The sequence below is a fragment of the Pleurodeles waltl genome, chromosome 8, assembly GCF_031143425.1.
Source record: "Pleurodeles waltl isolate 20211129_DDA chromosome 8, aPleWal1.hap1.20221129, whole genome shotgun sequence".
NCBI lineage: Eukaryota > Metazoa > Chordata > Amphibia > Caudata > Salamandridae > Pleurodeles > Pleurodeles waltl.
In genome coordinates this window covers 781,972,631-781,989,891 of record NC_090447.1, presented here as the reverse complement: position 1 = coordinate 781,989,891, position 17,261 = coordinate 781,972,631, and positions in this window count along the sequence as shown.

The window sequence follows — 17,261 nt, the reverse complement described above, 5'->3', positions numbered from 1 at the left end:
TGCTAATTGCGTCCAAAACAAGGGGCGAGTGTAAGTATGACTTGTTTGCCCTGTTGAATCATTTGGGGAAATTTGGACATAAAGTCTCACCTTTGAAATTGCAGTACTGTCAGAAGTCAGTGAAATACTCAGGACATCAGATTGAGAAAGGGTCGAGAAGAATCTCCAGAGAGAGGATCACAATGATATTGCAGAGAAGTCCTCCGACTTCACAGAGATATGTCAGAATGTTTCTGTGAATGGTAGGTTATTGTCATCAGTGGATTCCAAATTTTTCTGAGATTGCCAAACCATTGCAACAACTGACACAAACAGAGGTTACTGACCCCAAAACTTTAGATGAGGATCAGATGAAAGCATTTAATGAGTTGAGAGAGAGTTTGTGCTGAGCTCCAGTGTTGGGAATGCCTGATTACACTAAGCCATCCACATTGTTTTGTCATGAACGTGATTCTTGTTCTTTGTTTGTTTTGACACAGGTCCATTGAAGGTGCATATCGCACAGTAGCCTATTTTTCAGCTACCTTGGACCCAGTCGCAGCAGCTTTACCAGGTTGTCTGTGTGCGGTTGCCGCAGTTGGTCAAAGCCTTTCACAATGTGAGGGAGTACTGATGGGATACCCTTTGACGGTAATGGTTCCTCATTCTGTTGAGATTTTACTGACAGGAACGAAAACACAGTATTTGACTGGTGCAAGACTGACAAGGTATGAGATGATCATTCTAGGTACTCCAAATGTAACATTGAAAAGACGTACAGTGCTGAATCCAGCAACATTACTTCCAAGTGATACTGTTGAAATAGAAAAGGAGGAAGATGTTGTGTATGATTGTCTTGAGGTTACTGAATTGTGCACAAAACCAAGCTCTGATATCAGAGATACCCGACTGGAAGAAAATGATCAAATTGTCTTTGTTGATGGTTCATGTCTCAGAGATGGTACGAGGACATTGAGAGCAGGATATGCTGTATGCACAATCACAGGTACATTAGAAGCTTCCTGGCTGGAGGAGTTTATTGTAGCAAATGGCCTGTTATTACCATGGTCAAGCAGACATTGGGAGGGATGCCATGGTTAGTTTGTTTAAAATTGACTGGTTTAACCCTAAGTTTAGGCAGGCAGCAGAGGCAGTATTCCATCGCTGTATAATTTGTCAGCAGCTAAACGTAGGAAAAGGCACAGTGGTGAATTTGAGCCACATTGGAAGAGCAGGAGGTCCATTCAGCAGAATCCAATTGGATTTCATTGAAATGCCTGTGTCTGGAGGTTTGAAGTACGTGTTGGTGATAGTGTGCGTTTTTAGTCACTGGATTGAAGCATACCCTACAAGGATGAATGACAGTCTCACAGTAGCAAAGTTGTTGCTTAGGGAGCTGATACCACATTTTGGGTTTCTGATCTCTTTAGAATCAGATAGGGGAACTCACTTCAATGACGAGGTGATTAAACTCTTATGTGCAGCATTAAACATCGAGCAAAAGTTGCATTGTAGCTATCGCCCTGAAGCATCAGGACTAGTGGAACAGATGAATGATACCTTGAAATCAAGAATTGCAAAGATGTGTGCAGCTACGAATCTGAAATGGCCAGATGCATTACCTTTGATATTGATGTCGATGAGAAACACACCTGACAGGAAGACAAGACTGTCGCCCCATGAGATCCTCATGGGCAGAGCAATGAGATTACCAGCAGTTCCAGCCAATGCACTTGTAAACATCACAGATGATATGATGTTGGACTACTGCAAGGGTCTGCTGATGTGCTTAGCTCTTTCTCTCAGCAGATGCACGCCACCACCCTGCCACCCATCCACAATCCAGGTCACAACTGGGTAGTTGTTGGAAAGCATGTTCACAAGACCTGTTTGGAGCCGCATTGGAGGGGTCCTTATCAGGTGGTGTTAACAACTAAGATGGCTTCGAAGTGTGCAGGACTCCCGAACTGGATACACGCCAGTCATACAAAGAGAGTGGTATGTCCACCGGATCATGACGAAGCGTTGTTGAAAGCACCAACAACAGCGAAACAGGTTGCCACACCTGAGCCAGAAAAAGAGACAATAGAGCCTAAAGTCAAACCAGAGCTCATGGAAGATGGTTCTATCACTGCTGTAAGAAACAAGAGTGAAGAATTATAAGAGGGTGCGGAAGATTAAATCTCAATGGATACAGCAGGAGAGCCTGGCTCAGCAGAGGTGCTCCGAGAAGCAGACAGTGCTGAAAAGCAGACAGAGCAAGTGCCAGACCACGAGGGGGAAAGAGTTGAGACGGATCAAAGTCAAAGTGACCTGACTCCTCCTGAGCCCGTTGCAGGTCCATCAAGAGAGAACTCCTCAGAGAAAGAGAAAGAGAAAGAGAAAGAGAAGAGTCCAATCCTGAGAAGAATATTGCTAGAAGGATCAAGAAAAGGAGATAATTGGCCTGAGTCACAGATAGGGAAGAAAAAGGAATTGGTCATAAATGAAACAATAGAGGAAGAAGTAGATACTACGAGAAAAGAAGAATTGAGTGAAGGAGAACTAAGTGGTAACCAAAGGTTGAAAAGAAAGAGAATAGCAAGTCGACATTACACAGGTCCTGAATGGGCATATGCAACTACTAATGAATGGCAATATGAGTTTATGTCCTTTTGTTTTGATAGAGAAGTTCTGAGTCAGTACTTTGATGTAACCTGAAGGTGATCAGAGATTTGAATTGTTGAATTAATCTGAGAAACCTAAAGGAGACTTTTGAAAATAACACTGAAAGAGACATTGATAACCTGATTTGACATTGAAAAATTGGATGTGACAAGATGCACTGTGAGAGAAGAAATTTTCTTTTTGATTTTTTATTGCACTTTATATAATAGTTACTTCTGCTTTCTGATTCTTGACAGCTCATGGCTGAGCTAGTTAATCAAGATAGAAATATTAGGGCGTTGTAGATACATGAGTGTTGGATTGGCAGTTATGTGTGGAATCCTGTTATAGTGATGATTGTGGGAATGTCTGTTCATGATATGAAAAGAGCTACTTTTACTTCTGCTCCTGAGACTACTACACTAACAGCTTTAGAGAGGTTTAAGTTAGATGAGAAGTACTTGCATGTCTATACAAATGCCCTAGGAGAACTTTCTTCCAATGTCTTCTATCGCTTATTGAGTGAGTATGTTGAAACAATGGATGCGAGGAATTGTCTTGTGTGTACGTAAATTCCTTCATCGGTAGAGGAAAGAGTTACGTACCATAGCTTACCTTTAACCTATGGAATGAGCTGTAGCTTGCTACTAATAAGGTTCTATAGCCAAGAGTACATACAACATTTTTATTCAAACCATGATGTTGTGTTTTCATTTGTTCCTATTATTAATTATCTGAGTAAAATAGCTGGAGAGCATGATATAGTGCTAGTTAGAGGATTCTTTGAGCCTACACTAACATTTGGGACAGCCTACACACATAGGAACCACATGCTTACTTACACCTTTAGCTTTATAGGGCATACTGATGACAGAAGAAAAGCATTAAAAGAAAAATTAGAAAAAGGTTTGGAGAAAAGGACTTACAAGAATGATTATGCTTATACTGCTATTAAAACGCAAGGGAAATTAGCTTTAGATGCATTACACTTAGGGAAGCTTTGTATATACAGGCCAAAATCATGCACTGGTACCTTATTTGTAGGAACTAGTGTATGTAGGCATGCGTTTTTGTTTCAGAGTAAGTGGAGCTTTATGCTGAATGGTCAGGACCCTGCGATTCCTGGGATTTCTTAAACTTGTGAATTAAATGCTTATTACCGTCTTCCAAGAGGATGGTATGGGACATGTTATTTGGGAATAGTTTTCCCAAAGATTTACCAGATAGATGACTTAAAGAAGTTTCAGAAATTGACTGAATTACATCATAAGCGACAGAGGAGGGAAACCTCTTCTGCAATTGTGGGAGCTATCTTTGGTGCAGTGATTCCTTCAGTGGGAATCATTCTAAATTCAATCAAGATACTAAAGTTGTCTAATATTGTGGATAACACGATGACAAACTTTACAGGGGAAATACTCCTGACAGATAGTGAATTAGCTGCGGATAGAGCTATGACGCTTCAAAATCCGCTTGCTTTTGACAGTTTTTTAGCAAAAGGCGGAGTCTGTAAGATGATTAATGCGAGGCATTGTTGCTCCTATATACCAGACAATAATAGGGAGATAAGAGATTTGCTCACTAACTTGACGAACTCAAGTAAGGATTTGAAAGAATTGAAGGAACCAAGTGTTTGGGAAAAAGTTGGAAAAGGATTTGCTTTAGAGGAAAATTGTCTTAGCCAAATTTGGAATGGGGTATTATTAAAAATCATACGTGGAATATTAATTGTGATTGCTTGCATATTAGGAATATGGGGTACATGTAAATTATGTCAAAAGATAAAATTTTGAAAATCTAAAAATAATCAGAGGAGAGAAGAATGAAACAGAGAAAGAATGTATAGAGAAGATTTAAGAAGGAGACAAAATACAGCAGAAATCGAATTGTGAAATGATGGTAAAGAAAGGTGTGATGACATATTTAGTCATCAGAGGAGGGACTGTTGAGGCAAATATGATAATTATAAATTATTAATGAATGTTTATGTGTTTTGATTAACAAGAAGTTCATACAGAAATTAATTGTAGAAAAATTTATGTGCACGTTTGAAAATGTGCCCACGGGGAGTGGCCGTCCGCTTATGCGAAATTGTACTAAAAGGATTAAAAATGTGTGAAATAATTGAAAAATGTAGTAACATGTCATATTGAGATGTAAAACCTATGTTTTCCATTATATTGCAGAAGTTAACTTAGCCGAAGTTGTGGCCTAGTTGCCAGGCCTCATGCAGTAGCTGAATTAATAAACGCACAATGTAGAATTTGCTGGTGCATTGAACTGACCGTGAACTGTATGCGTATTAATAAAATTTGCTTTGCTAGAGTTTTCTGCACTGTACTGATGGACAGGAGATGATGGAATTAAATATGTTACAATTTTGTGAAAGGCAGACTCGATGTACTTTCCCAGGACTCAAACAATAGAGACACTGATTGGAGAATAAGATGCAACATTTTCGATACCTGATGAGCCAGATGATGACATCGTACAGTGAACCAATCAATGAACTGAGAACAGCGAATTCTTAAAATTCAATGATTTGCAAGTATAATATTACTGGATCAAGTCACAACTGGTGATTAATTGACCAATTAGGAATTAGGGGGATGGACTGGAAAACTCTAATAAAAAGTCATGACAAGGGGCTAAAACTTCAAATGTGAGGGGAGAGCTGATAACGTCAGGAGATGCGATTCGAGATTCTGTCATTGGGCTTATGCGCTTGAGAGCCTCATGAGTTGCTGATCAGTTGATGACCTGAAGACGAAGACTGACTTTGTTGCTGATCCATTCCGTGGATAGGTAGCTATGACAATGTGACCGTTTAACTTTTGTGCCTTTTCTTCTAGGTACCAACTGCACTGTTTTTATAGTTTTTCTTCTAGCTAGATGTGTTCCAAAATTCATGTGCTAAATTGTTTTTGCATGAAGTTCCACATGCTAATGATAATCTGGGTTAGGTAAGGTTCCTTTGGGTGACGGTTGACAGTGACAAATAATTGACAAACTAATTGCTGAACTCTGCTATTAATGTCAATCTATTCATTTCTGTTGGCTCATGATGAAGCATTCAAGTATGTGTTTTCTCAAGTTCTGATTAAATTATGTTATTGGTGGTCACTAATGAACTAATTCTGGGCAGATTAAATAAAGTGTGAATTAACCAATGCCATTAGATTTGTAACTAATAGGGAAACAAGATTGTTAAAACGTTTATTGAGTTGTGGTTATTCCTGAACAGTTGATCTAATTGTCTAATGTCTAAATGATTTACTTCGTGATTATTGATTGGTATAGTACATTTTAGTAACATTAATCAATACATGCCTAGGATACTCCATGTGATCCAAAAGGTTCATCTGCCTATACACGTCCCCTTGTAAGTTTACCTACTAAGGACCAGGCGCGCTAGCAGTGGTGACTCATCGAGGAAAAACGGGGGGTCCCAAATCAAGTTTTACCTTAGTGCATTTTCAGTGGACTTTTTTGTATTTTTTAAACAGATCCAGAGCCAAAATAGATGAATGTTTTTTCATTGAATATGTCAGGAAAATAGATTATGGTGTCAAAAGGATCCTTTTTGTATTTGAAGTGGAATGGTTGTATAGTTGTTAAATCATAAGTCACAAAATCTTAGTGATACATTGGACTGTGGTATACCTCCATAGTACTTTTGTACTGCTGTGGTACATGGTGATGACAAAAAAACAATATGATTGATTACTGAAAGAGTTTCCAAAATGAAAAGTCAGCCATCTTGTTTACTCTACACTTTGCATGTGTCCTGTATTTAGATGTAAAAAGCAACATAATTTTTTTTAAGTATTGCACATGAAAACATTTTTAGAGGTAGGCAAAAGACGTTTTATATATATATAAAAAAACGGTTACACTGTATGACCATGATAGTAACTATAAAGTACCACTGTACCAAAAAACACTGGAAAAAAACATTGTATATAAAAAACTTCCCATGGGTTCCTAAGGTAGTAAAATGGACACCAAAGGGAGAGTGCTGCATTTGAATACTTGCTATCCAAATGAAATATTGGAGACATAACATGATGTCTAAAGAATGCTGAAAGTGCCTTTTTGATATGTCATTTCAAATTTCACAGAAACTTCACTGGACCTCTTCCACTATTGTCTCTGACAAATGTTTAAAAAGACAAAACGCTTTATTAGAAAAAGAGACATTAAGATAGAAATGGTCTCCTTGATGTCAATTTAAATTCTCAGTCCAGTTAGGTGACCTATATCATTGCCCCCATAGTGGATAATCATATATTGGGACTTGTCACATGCAATAAGAGACAAACGTAGAAGGGGTGACTGATCCCATATCAAACCTTTGTGTCAAAACCATGTTATCTCTATTCCTTTTGATCCTAAATCAGCTTCAAACTGTTTTTAATGGCATGCTCTCTAGCTAAAAAATGAAACTAAGCCCAACAAGCCAAACACGAACCACCTTATGCCTGCTGTTACTGTGCAAGAAAGAGAGAGAAACACCCACACAAGGAAATATATACAAAGTTAGATGAATGGGCACTACTCAATTACATTACAACAAATACTTCATTTTGAAAGAAGCTCAATTATTGCCTTCAATATAAACTGAGCTACTAATCTAGCATAATACTACCAAAAAAGTAATATATAGGAAATAAAATAAACTAGACTGCAGCAATTGATTTTCTCAAGCAATACAATTACATCTGAAACTCCTTTTTATGGTCACATGACAAAAACAACAAATAGCAAATAAATATTAAACAAAAAAAATAAGTTACATTTCATTACTTTAGTAAATACCACATCATGGCATATGAACATAGCCCAATACTACTAAAAGCCAATTTTCATTGCATGACTACAAAAAACAATAGAAACTACATAACACATAATGAAAAAGTCAAACATCATCTCATTGGTTTATAATTGAAAATGGGCAGTAAAACAGGCAAATTCTACTAAACAAATCCAATACACACAGATACTGTGCATACTGTTGGAGAGCAATACAGCTACATTTCTTCTGCGTCATTATTGAAGAAATACATGTCATCACAGTCATTAATATTTTCCTATACAAACTTTACATATAGTTATTTGTGGAATACTGTTTGTGAAAAAATGGAGATAAATAAAAAAATAAAGAAGTGTTGCATTAACACAATCACTGCCAAAAATAACCATTGCTTTTTTATCTCTTTTCTACAACAGCTTTGTCCACATCCAATAAAGAAATCTCCACAAAATGCAACTGGAAAAGTAAAAGAAAACAAGTCCTGCAAAGAGGGGAGAAACATTCAGGTAACAGATGGTGGAGACACACACAAATCTAATACTACTGGTAAGACTATTTACAGTGTGTCTACTGTTCCCACACACCACAGCCATAGTGCTAAATAACATCAACAAAACTGACTACAAGAAGAACATTTGTGCTGAACATAAAACAATTATACACTTTTACAAGAAGAAATAAGATTAGCAATATCGCTGCAAAGCATTATAAAAACTGTGTCATTCAAAATTTCCTTCAAACACTTCCTTTCATAAGGAAAAGACAGGCAAACTCACACAGAAACAATAATTTCAACCTATAAAACACATAAATTGCATAGGAAATAACTGAGGAGAAGGACATTGGAGAAATACCACTCACAGTGAAGCATACTTTTATTAAAAAAGTTACCGTCACTCTAATAATTCAGTACTTTCAGTCACTAATGAAGGCTATTTTTATCTAGTCTTATTACAAAGATAGTAGAAAAAGAAAATCAAAGAAATAACAATATCGATGCAAGATTTTCTGGACAAAAAAACCCAAATGCCATATATGAATGGTATTGCACGTCTATGTGTAATATAAGAGATATATCAAAGGTCATCAGTGCTTAAAAAGATGAAACCACTACCTTACCTGGATGTCTGCCTATTTCACCATCTAACAAATCTACTAGAACATTCTTTAGCTTGCCTCGGAAATCATGTGTGACACCACATTACATTATGCTAAAATGCTATCAATACATCATTCAACAGAGTGGAATCTTATGTTAATAATATACTTCCTGAAAACACCATCACTGTAATTGGAACAAGTATATACATATGCTTTACTTCAATCAAATCCAGTTCAAGTCAACAAAATTACAAATTACATTCAGTCTAAATATTTAGGCCCATATTTATACTTTTTGGTGCAAACCTGCGCTAGCGCAGGTTTGCGTAAAAAAGTATAGTGCCCGCTAGCACCATTCCTGGACGCCGGCCGGGCGCCATATTTATGGAATGGTGCTAGCCAGCGCTAAGGCCCTGTTAGCGTCTTTGGAAAGGACGCTGACAGGGCCGGGGAGTCGTAGGGGGAACTGGGGCTTGTGCACCAAAATATGGCACTACACTGTTTAGGGGCAAATAAATTGCCTTTAAGCAGTGAGGCGCCATTTTCTGGCACACAATTTCAATTTACCACATCTGAAATCCCCAATACAATTCGCATCTGCTGCCAAAGAACACACTTAAAAAGCAAGTAAAAATGATTGATTTGGTAAGAAAATGGAAAATGAGGACCATATTATATGGAGAAAATTGAAACTGTTTTTATTTGCAGAGGAAATAGTTTGGGCTGGCATATCATATGCAAATACTGTCTTGAAAAAACAGATCATAACTTTATGCTTTCACATGGAATTCGTAACAATTTTGGCCAGAACTACAGCAACTGAATTTTTATGTGAGCACATTGAAACTCTCCATCCTTTTCAATCCATTAGTAGAATGCAACTAACATCTGGAACATTTGAGCACACATGAGTTAGTACATGTAATGAAAGGAAAAGTTGCCTTCTACTAGTAGATTTAAGCAAAAGCATAGCCACTCTTGGGATTGAATGCATCAAAGATGAACCTTTAGTGGGTTTTCTCAAATAGTGCCTACAAAAACTAAAAAGTTTGGCAACAATTAATAAGTATAGACAAAGTTCAAAAAGCAAAATATTACCTTCAGGAAAACAACATCTGCAATAAAAAGTTGGACACTGCTAACTTCATATCAACTACACATTTGAAAAAGAAAATTAAACCTGACCATTTGAACAGATTACTGAGGAACATTAGAGAATACACCCACCACATTCCAGAGACTTGATGGGTGATGCAGATGAAGGAAGCTAGAGCTGAACTGATTAGTGTGTGGGGAAAAACACTATAAGCAAGATGTTATCCACATTTATTCCCCACTTGGAAAGGTATACTTTATGATGATCATTCAGTCCGAATTTCAGCATCAGGGTACCTCACAACAACAAGATTATATTCAGATATTCAGAGGATCCACGCTTTGGTCAAGACATTCCTTACATTTTCACACTACTAGATGAAAGTGAACTTTTTGTCACTTTGACCCTCATTTCAACCTTGGCGGTCGGACGAGGCCTACCGCCAAGGCTGAACTGCCAGTCGGCCGCCCAATCAGGTGGAATTTGGACCTCCCTGCTGGGCCGGTGGCCATAACATTGCAGCCGGCTCCTAATGCAGCCGGTGGCAATCTGGCGGTGCGGCGGGTGCAGTAGCACCCGTCGTGCTTTTCACAGTCTGCCAGGCAGACAGTGAAAATCACGGCGGGCTGTGCCTGGGGGTCCCTGCACTGCCCATGCCAAGTGCAGGGGCAGCGCAGGGGCCCCCAAGGGCACCATGACTCCCCTTACCACAAGCCTTTCCGTGTCGATGTCTACCGCCATGGACAGGCTGGCGGTAAGGGGAATCAAAATCCCCACGGCAGCGCTGCAAGCAGCGCTGCCCTTGCGGATTCTGACCGCCGGGACATCCATGGCGGTAAACCGCCAGTCCCAGCGGTGTGACTGCAGCGGTACCACCGCGGTCAAAATATGGCAATTCGTACCGCCAACCTGTTGGCGGTACGAACACCACTTTAACCCTGGCGGTTGGTGACTGCCAGGGTTGTAATGAGGCCCTTTGTGTGCTGTTGCACATCTGAAACAAATTAAGACTGGCTTTACTAATGCAACAGTACAGTTTTCTTAAAATGTGCAGAACAAAGATGAGAATCTAGAATATAACTTGGTCAAGATTATGGCATGTCAGTAAGGGACAAATTAATATTGGTTTAGAAAGCAATTTGAAAAGTATGCTCAGAAACTTAGGACAACCTACTAGGTTTATTACTTTAAGCTGTGTTAAGTGTGGTTGGGGCGAATTGTATAAACCTATAGTTCAAGAAAATGCTAATTTTGTAGACTTTAACTGCAAAACACCAGGTGAATATTATTTCTTGGATCATGCTAATGTTTGCAGATATTTCAACCACAAATTTCAAACTACGCTTCATTACTTGATCAATAAAAAGAAATATCCCATTGGAGAGATACTTGTGCACCACACATTGATATGTTTTTGTGGATCAAAGATTCACCTAGGTTTGAATGAGACTCTGATAAATTGGTTTTACATTTTATTGAACGTTATATCACTTTTAAAAGAGAACAAAACAAAATCCTTTTTGAACAACTTGTATGCTTTCAATCACATACCTGTGATAAATACTGCTTAAGACAAGTACAGAACAAATCAAAACATTACTCTAAATGTTACTTTGGACCCAAGACCAAGTCTACAGAAAGGAAAAGTGAACAATGTAATGACATCTACAAGACTTGTGGTTGCTGAAAAATCATTAAAAAATACTTATAATTTTAGGAGACCGCAAGAGTCATAGCAGATCACTGACTACTATCCTTTAAGTCTATATACGTAGGATGCTAACATGAATACACAGTTTGTTACAGATACCTCTACAGTGGTTGCACAGTGTGTTACATCCTGTAGTGCAAAGGCAAAAAAAATTATATGAAGGAAGTATGGTAAGAAATATCTGCTGAGCAATCTTTAAGCAAAAGATTATACTAATTAAGGGTACATTTATCAAAATTTCTGACAGCTCAGCACAGAAAGCCACCTTGCTGTGCTGTGCTGTGTGAAAGGGAAAGGACAGGAATACACCGCAATTAACAATATACAACACATTCCAGTCTTCTGCTAGCACTGGTGCTATTTGGGCTGCCTAGCACCCATGCAAAAACGCCTTTGTTGTAGCCAGGATTGTTTTTGAAAAAGACACTTACCAGCACAAAAACAACCTCAGAGGCATGTTTTTCTTTTTGAGTGCACTGAACACTCAGAAAGAAGAAACAATGAGGAGAAATAATTATATTTGTCCATGTTGTGCCTTCCCTGAGAAGGCGTTACATTTTGATTCATAACCAGATTTACCAGTGTTGGTAACTCTGGTAATACATCAAAATCCGTGGGTGGATATGTGGGAACACCAACGCTCCACCCAAGCAATGCCTCCCAGGGGCAAAGTAGCACAATCAAGTGATATGTGCTGTGTTGTGTTACTCTAGAACTATCAAGCCATGTAGGACCACTAAAGGTAGCCTTATGTGGCTTGATAAACCTGACTTAGTAGTTGTGTCACCCTTATTTTCCCATGTGTGGCAGATGGCTGATGCAGCTCAGTGAGAAATAGGCTTCATAATTTCTAAATGCTATCTCACTGTGAAGACAGTAGCTATGAAGCCTGTGACCATTTGAGTTATCCATGTTTATATGGTAAATCCCAGGCAAACATGTGTCTTACTTTAGGATTGGCAGCATCATGTCACAGAGTTCTCAAAAGCCTACCTGAAATTGAATACCTTGCACATTTTGTACCCACAAACAAATATATTTTCAAAAACACATATTACCCTAGGAGGTTTCCTTTGCGAGAAGATCTATTGCTTTATGAAGCTCCACATTTCAACACATATCAAAAGAATATACAAGAAAATATCAACAATAGAAAATTTGAGTTCAAGTGACCAATGGATGTTTAATGCATCATTCTAAATACATTCTTATTAATCATCGGAAACTCAATTGTGACACAGGAGAAAAAGATGAGCCCTAGTATTTAGCACTTCTGCAACTATTTAAAGCATAGCACAAAGTAGAAGAGATTCTAGGCCCGATGAATCCTATCAAGATTTGGTGTATATAAAAAAGACACTGCAGTACCTCAATTACAGATGTATTTAGAAATGTTGGAACAAGAACTAGCAGGAGACAATAACATTAATGCTGAAATACAATGTTATACTGCAACAAATAATAATAGTTCCCCTTCAAGGACTGCTAAAGCACTTGGACAGCCAATGACTGATATTGAAGCTACCGTTGCCATGGATAAGCTTGAACATGCAATGGATGAAGTGAAAAAGGGTGCACAAAATTTGGATGCCTTAGTGTCGCGATTAGATTCCAAACAACTAAAAATACACAAATACATAAAGTTGTCATCAGACCATGGACTTCAACATAAAAATGTATTATGCAAATGTATTAGTTTTCAAAATTCCTTTCAATATGTAACTGGAGAAGCTGTAACTGGGAAAAGCTTTCTGATTAAATTATCAACTGCTTATGTGCATTCAGCTAAGTCTTCACATTTAACTTTATAGTTACTGCTCCTACTGGATTAGCAGCACACATTATCAAAGGAATTACTGCACATTGTTTACTCTTATTGCCCTTTAGAACATGACAACACATTGGAATATTTTAAATTGAATATTGATATATGTCAAGAACTTGGAGAGTTCTAAAAAAAAAAGTGAAGGTTTTGATCGTAATTAAGTCAGCATGGTTTCCAACTTAATGCTGGCATTTGTTCATTTGTAAGTAAAAGAAGTACTCCAAACACCTAATGCAGTCCTCTTTGGAGGGAAACATGTAATTGTTTTGGGATATTTATTACAACTGAAACCTGTAAAAGGAAACTGATTTTCAAAAAATCTTTGGAAGGAGCAAACTCCGAAATGTTTAGGAAATATAGGAAATGTCTAAATTTTAAATACAGGGAACGTATACAGAATTTGAGGCATGCTAATGCCGTAATATAACAAGACACTTGCCTTGACATTATCCCAAAAGAAGCAAAGACTATACTAAAGGAACGAAGTGCAAAACTTGGTTTCCTAGCCTTCATTCAACTTCTGAAGTAATGCATTAACTTCTTTCACAATCACAGCATGTGTTTTGTTTAATACCAACTCTTGAGGAATGCCCTCTAAGTATTAATCTATCAGGAAAAATAAGAAATGTTCTCTCTCCTTTGTAAAGATGAAGTGGAGAGTCATGGACAGAACATACCTATGAGCAAACGTTCAGCTACTAAATTAGTAACTATGTAAAACTCTGTGTCACATACAGCAGGATTGAAGAGAAATTTACATTACTGAAAAATTGTAGTATTACTTTACAACGTAATTTACATGTAGATGATGGACTGGTGAATAGTGTCGTAGAATTTGTAGTGGATTTTCTGATAGCTGCCAATAAAGGAGAGATTGAATTTATTATGTAAAATTTGACCAAATTCAAGAGCAAAAAAGAATCTCCATTTACCGCAAGATTCCTACTTATCAAAGAATAGGCAAGAACAGCTTCCTCTCTATTTTGCTTAAGAATTAACAGTTCACAAATCACAAGGGCTAATCTCACATTATGTAGCAATTAGGAATGGCATACAATGCTTTGTTTCACTTTAAAAAAATTACAGGACTGTATATTGTCAATTACACAAGAATAAAGGCAGAAACTACCTCTGTGAGCAAATACAATTGTTTGTGAAAGATATATGCTCCTTATCTCAATGACAATTCAGTTTTTACAAAACCTGAACTATCTTTTAAAAGAAAAATAACACCAAACTACAATTATGGAGAAGATTTAGAACTACCTACAAAAACCTCAAAAAACAAACCCACAGATATCACAGTGCACCTGTTTAAAAAGCAGAATGACATTAAGTGCAACTGCAATGTCATTGTCAATCCAACTTAATACATAAACCAGTCAAAGACCAATTACAGTAACATGTTGTTCAACCTTTCTTTTGACCTTGACAAATCTTCACCAACTAATTGTGTCCGACAACCACATATGCCACTGTACAAGTAGCACCAGAGATACAGTAGATATGTGTCAGGTGCTGTTAAGCTTTCTATTATTTAACAGCAGCAAGATGCTCAGGAATTCTGAATGACTGTTCTAAAAATAATCGCTATTGAGACTCATTCAAATTATGACCTCTTTGGCATTAGCAACTCTTGGGAATATGAATGCTTCCATTGCTTAGACTGACACCCAACTGTAACAGATTTTGAAAGATGTATATGTATACACCAATACCTGACTGCAGATCAATTAATTTAAAAATGTATTCTGTAAGGCTGTGCAATCAGACTCATGTCTAAACTGTGCATCAGAACTTGTCTCAACCATTTCTTTGATAATGGTAACAAAATATCTGATTTTGATGATTCACAGATGTACTCTGAATAACAGAAAAATCTAAATGTGTATTTGTAACTTTGCTGCTACACAAATGTCTACTTCAGTGTAAACTTTACTAGTTCAGCTATAATTTTCCATCATTGAGAGACTGCATCATTGGGACACTATACCTTCTATTTAAACATACAACACAGACTGGACAGAAAGTGATGATAAAATGCTTCCTCTTAAGCACAGGCTAACAAACCATTTATAAGTTACTGGTTAATTTTACATTCTGAATTCAAATATTACCATTATAATAAAGCTACAAAAAGTGTTTTAGAGTTGACCTAACATAGTTAAGTAGATATGTTATTATGCAAACTCACATGGTTGATGACATTTGAAGAAATCTAGTGTAAGCATTATTCTGTTGTATGGTTTCACAAACATCAGATTATGTAGCTAAATATGTGAACAGTTGAACTGGCATATAATGTATGTTTTTTTCCAGAGTCCAATTGACTTGCTTTTTCCCCAGTGTTTCATGACGAGTACCACCTTATGATCATCTTGACCTGTAAATGATTGAAATGATGACATACTTGTGTAATAATGTTACTTGTGTCTAACAAGCACAGAAAACAAAAAGCAAATATGTATCAACCTGAAAATCTCTCTATACTTTATAATCAGAAATCACTGTAGTACTATCTTATAGGCTTACCATTTTAGCATTCATATGTCTATTTCTTGTAATCTGAGTTAACAAATATTTTTTATGTGCTTGGTATCCTACCTTCTTCTTGAAAAATGTAAATTAATAGTGTAAAATGGATATAGAAATGCACTTTGATTAAAATGGGTTACTACATATAAGTACAAACAAATATAGTTTTATTAAACAATTAGGCGGTCATTCTGACCCTGGCGGTCAAAGACCGCCAGGGCGGAGGACCGCGGGAGCACCGCCGACAGGCCGGCGGTGCTCCAATGGGGATTCCGACCGCGGCGGTAAAGCCGCGGTCGGACCGGCAACACTGGCGGGCTCCCGCCAGTGTACCGCCGCCCCATTGAATCCTCCAAGGCGGCGCAGCTTGCTGCGCCGCCGAGGGGATTCCGACCCCCCCTACCGCCATCCAGATCCCGGTGGTCCGACCGCCGGGATCCGGATGGCGGTAGGGGGGGTCGCGGGGCCCCTGGGGGCCCCTGCAGTGCCCATGCCACTGGCATGGGCATTGCAGGGGCCCCCGTAAGAGGGCCCCTAAATGTATTTCACTGTCTGCTGCGCAGACAGTTAAATACTCGACGGGTGCAACTGCACCCGTCGCACAGCTTCCACTCCGCCGGCTCGATTCCGGGCCGGCTTCATCGTGGAAGCCTCTTTCCCGCTGGGCTGGCGGGCGGTCAGGCCGCCCGCCAGCCCAGCGGGAAAGTCAGAATTACCGCCGCGGTCTTTCGACCGCGGAACGGTAACCTGACGGCGGGACTTTGGCGGGCGGCCTCCGCCGCCCGCCAAGGTCAGAATGAGGGCCTTAGTGTATACCCTTCCACTGTATAAGGCTGTACTGTAGTTTCTGGCACTGTTCGACTCACAAATGTCGTCCACTATACAATATTACACTCAAATGTGTAACACAGTAGTCAACTCTATCACACACCACTCTACTATACGGGCATCACACTCAACTTTAATCTGTGGTGTAGGTGCAACCACCGCTCCGGAGGTAAAAAAAAAAGTGGCAGAATTTGAAGTTGTAGCCGATGATGTTGTGACTGAGAAGATCTTCTCTAACTCCTGCTCCTGCCTCCTTTCCACTGTCACCAATCTTCAGAAGTGGATGGACGCTAGGGCCCCAATTTATCATGCTTTCATGCAAAGCAACAGAGCAAGACACCTTGTAACGCTGCTATGTGTGAAAGGGAGAGGATAGGAATGCACATTAATTACCATTATATGACACATTACTGTCCTCTTCTTTACTGGTGCACTTTTGGCTGCCTAGCGCCAATACAGGCACTTTTGCATCATTGTGCAAGGCTGCCTGCCGAGCAGGCAGGCCTGTTTTGTTTAGGAAGGGACACCTTCCTTCATAAAAGCAATCCTCTGAGCCTTTTTTTCATCAGAATCCACCACATATAGAAAGAGGAAAATTGAGGAGAAATAAAAGTATTTCTCCTCATTATGCCTCACCTGGGAAGGGATAGAATTCCCACGTCTATCATACATGGTAAATGTGGGAATGCTTAAATATCCATGATTGGATGTGTGGGAACATCCACCC